Source organism: Elephas maximus, chromosome 14, assembly GCF_024166365.1.
Source record: "Elephas maximus indicus isolate mEleMax1 chromosome 14, mEleMax1 primary haplotype, whole genome shotgun sequence".
Lineage (NCBI taxonomy): Eukaryota > Metazoa > Chordata > Mammalia > Proboscidea > Elephantidae > Elephas > Elephas maximus.
The window spans coordinates 12,824,249-12,829,011 of record NC_064832.1 but is presented as its reverse complement, the minus strand read 5'-3'; positions in this window follow the sequence as shown (position 1 = coordinate 12,829,011).

Sequence of the window (4,763 nt, the reverse complement as noted above, 5' to 3'; positions counted from 1 at the left end):
AAGAACATAGTATTTAGAAGACTATAGAATATTGATGAATATGGCAAAAAGAATATAAGAAATAAAATATACAATATAGAAGAATATACAATACAGACTGTACAAGTATATAGATTATAGAAAATGGAATATAGAATGCAGAATGTAGAATATAGAATACAGTACATAGAACAGAGAATGTAGCAGAATATAGAATATAGAAAGTAAATGTAGAACATAGAAGACCATAGAATATAGAAGAATGCAGAATATAGAATAGAGAAGAATATGGTATACAGAATATAGAACAGCAAACACAGAATATTGAATATAGAATGTAGAATAGAGAAGAATTTAGAATAGAGAAGAATATAGAATAAAGAATATAGCATGTTGAATGTAGGATATAGAATGTAGAATACAGAGTATAGAATATAAAATTTAGTATATGCAATATAGAAATAGAAGAATATAGAATGTAAAACATAGAATATAGAATATGGAAAAATATATAAAAAAGAATATAGAACGTAGAATGTAGAATACAGAATATGGAATACAGAACATAGAACATAGAAGCATACAGTATTTGGAAGAATATAGAATACAGAATATAGGACATAGAATATAGAGTACAAAATATAAAAGATAAAATATAGAATATAGCATATAGAAGAACACAGAATACAGAATATAGAATGTAGAATATAGAACAATAGAGAATATAGACTATAGAAGACAAAATATAGAAGATGGAATATTGAAGAATATTGAACATAGAATATAGGATTTGGAATATAGAATTAGAGTATAGAATATAGAAGAATATAGAATCTAGACTAGAGAATATAGAAGATAGAATACAGAAGAATAAAGAATATTGACAATTATGGTATATACAATATAGAATAAAGGATATAGAATATACAATATAGAAGAATATTATAGATTATTGAGGAATATAGAATATAGAGTTTACAGTGTGGAATATAGAATATAGAATAAAGAAAAATTTAGATTATAGAATGTAGAATATAGAGCCATACACAATATAGAACGTAGAATATACAGAATATAGAATAGAGAAAAATAAAGTAGAATACAGAATATGAAATAGAGTATAGAATGTAGATTATAGATTATAGAATATAGAGAACAGAATATAGCATATAAAATAAAGAATATAGAAGATAGACTATAGAAGGATATAGAATACAGAATACAGGATATTGACAAAAATGGAATATAGAATATAAGATATAAAATATACAATATAGAAGATTATAGAATATAAAATGTAGAAGTATATAGATTATAGAACACAGAAGATGTAGAATGTGGAATATAATATATAGAAGAATATAGAATACAGAATAAGAAGAATTTAGAATGTAGAATATAGCATATGGAATATAGAATATGGAAGAATATAGAATATTGATGAATATGTAATATAGAAGAATATAGAATATACAGAACAGAATATAGAAGATAGAATATAGAAGAATATAGGATAGAAAATATGGAATATAGAATATAGAAGAATATAGACTATTGATGAATATGGAATGTAGGCTATGATATATAAAATGTACAATATAGAAGAATATAGAATATACAAAACAGAATATAGAATGTAGAAGAATATAGATGATAGAATATAGAAGAATATTGAATATAGAATTTAGAATGCAGAATATAGAATATGGAACATAGGGTAGAGAATATAGATTATAGAATGTAGAATATAGAAGAATATGGACTATAGGAAAATTTAGAATATGAAATGTAGAGTGGAGAACATTAGATATAGAATACAGAACATACAAGAAAATAGAATATAGAATGCAGAATATAGAATACAGAATATAAAAGAGAAGTTAAAGAATATAGAAATATTTAGAATACATAATGTAGACTGTAGAATATAGAAGAATATAGATTATAGAATACAGAAGAGTATAGAATGTAGAGAAGAGAATGTAGAATATAGAACATAGAGGATAGAACATAGAATATAGAAGAATATAGAATAGAGGATATTCAGGAAAATGGAATACAGACTATAAGACATAAAATATACAATATAGAAGAATATAGAATAAAGAACGTAGAATGTAGAATATAGATAATACAATACAGAACATAGAAGAGGGAATATAGAATGTAAAAGTATATAGATTACAGAATATAGAAGAATAGAGAATACAGAATGTAGAATATAGATTATAGAACATAGAATATAGAATACAGAAGAATATAGATTATAGAATATAGACAGTAGAATACAGAAGTATATAGAATATAGTAGAATATAGAATGTTGAATATGGAATATAGAAGAATATAGTTTATAAAAGAATACAGTATATAAAAGAATATAGAAAATAGAATATTGATGAATATAGACTATAAGACATAAAATATACAATGTAGAAGAATATAAGATATAAGACATACAATGTAGAAAAATATAGAAAACAGAACGTAGAAGTATATAGATTATAGAGTACAGAAGAATATGGAATATATACTGTAGAATGTAGAAGATACAATATAAAACAGAATATTGAAGAATATAGATTATAGAATATAGAATGTAGAAAAATATAGACTGTAGAATATAGATTACAGCATGTAATATAGAATACAGCATGTAGAAGAATATAGAAGATAGAATATTGAACATAGAAAATAGAATGTAGATTATAAAATATAGAAAAAATATAGAAGATTATAGGATATAGAGTATAGAATGTAGAAGAATATAGAAGAGAATAGAATATGGAAAATAGAATATAGACTGTAGAATATGGAATATAGAAGAATATAGAAGATAATAGAATATAGGACACAAAAGAATATAGAAAATAGAAAATATAATATAGAACATAGAATATACAATATAGAAGGAAATTGACGATAGTAGATTGAAGATAGTAGATAGAAGAAAGCAGATGATAGAAGATTGAACATAGAACACAGGACATAGAATATCAAACATAGAATATAGAGTACAGAATATAGAATTTAGAATGTAGAATATAGAAGATAGAAAATAGAATATAGAACTTAGAATATTGAAGAATAAGGAATATAGGATATAGAATATAGAATACAGAAGAATATAGTATATAGAAGAATATAGAACGTAGACTATAGAGTACAGCATATAGAAGATAAAATACAGAATATAGAACACAGGATATAGAATACAGAAGAATAGAGTGTAGAATGTAGAATATAGAAGAATATGAAATATAGAATATAGAAAATAGAATTTAGAATATACAATATAGATAAATACAGAATAAAAATAATATAGAATATTGTTGTCGTTAGGTGCTGTCGAGTCGGTTCCGACTCATAGAGACCCTATGCACAACAGAACAAAACACAGCCCGGCCCCGTGCCATCCTTATAACCGGTGTTGTGCTTGAGCACATTGTTGCAGCCACTGTGTCAATCCACCTCGCTGAGGGTCTTCCTCTTTTCCGCTGACCCTGTACTCTGCCAAGCATGACGTCCTTCTCCAGGGACTCATCCCTCCTGACAACATGTCCAAAGTATGTAAGACGCAGTCTCGCCATCCTTGTCTCTAAGGAGCGTTCTGGCCGCACTTCTTCCAAGACAGATGTGTTTGTTCTTTTGGCAGTCCATGGTATATTCAATATTCTTCACCAACACCACAATTCAAAGGCGTCAACTCTTCTTCGGTCTTCCTTATTCATTGTCCATCTTTCACATGCATATGATGTGATTGAAAATACCATGGCTTGGGTCAGGCGCACCTTAGTCTTCAGGGTGACATCTTTGCTCTTCAACACTTTGAAGAGGTCCTTTGCAGCAGATTTGCCCAGTGCAATGCGTCTTTTAATTTCTTGACTGCTGCTTCCATGGCTGTTGATTGTGGATCCAAGTAAAATGAAATCCTTGACAACATCAATCTTTTCTCCATTTATCATGATGTTGCTCATTGGTCCGGTTCTGAGGATTTTTGTTTTCTTTATGTTGACGTGCAGTCCATACTGAAGGCTGTGATCTTTGATCTTCAAGTACAGATTATAGCATATAGAAGAATATAAAATATAGAATGTGGAATATAGCATATAGAACATAGAATATAGAAACAGAATACAGAATATAGAAGACTATAGAATATAGAAAATAGAAGAATATAGAATATATAATGTAGAATATAAAATATATAATAAAGACTAGAGAATATCGATTATAGAATATAGAAGAATGCAGAATGTAGAATATGAAATATAGAGTAGAATAAAGATGAATATAGAATATAGAAAAATATTGAATATAGAATATGGAAGATAGGAAATAGAATATAATATATAGAATATTGAACATAGAATGTAGAATATAGAAGTATATAGAATATAGAGGAATATAGAACAGTATAGAATATAGAAGAATACAGAAGAACATAGAAAATAGAATATAGTATGTATAATGTAGAATATGGAATAGAGAATACAGAATATAGAGTACAAAATATAGAATATTGAAGAATATGGAATATAGGATATAGAATATAGAAGAATAGAGAATATAGAAGAATACAGAAGGATATAGAGTACAGAAGAATATAGAAGGATATAAAATATAGAAGAATATAGGGAGAAGTAGAGAGAGACTTCATAAAGACACAAGCGGAGATGACAATGTGACCACAGAGGCAGAGATTGGATGATGCAGCCACAGCCATGGAATAGAGACAGCCACCAGAAGCTGGAAGAGGCAATGAACAGATTCTCCCCTGGAGCC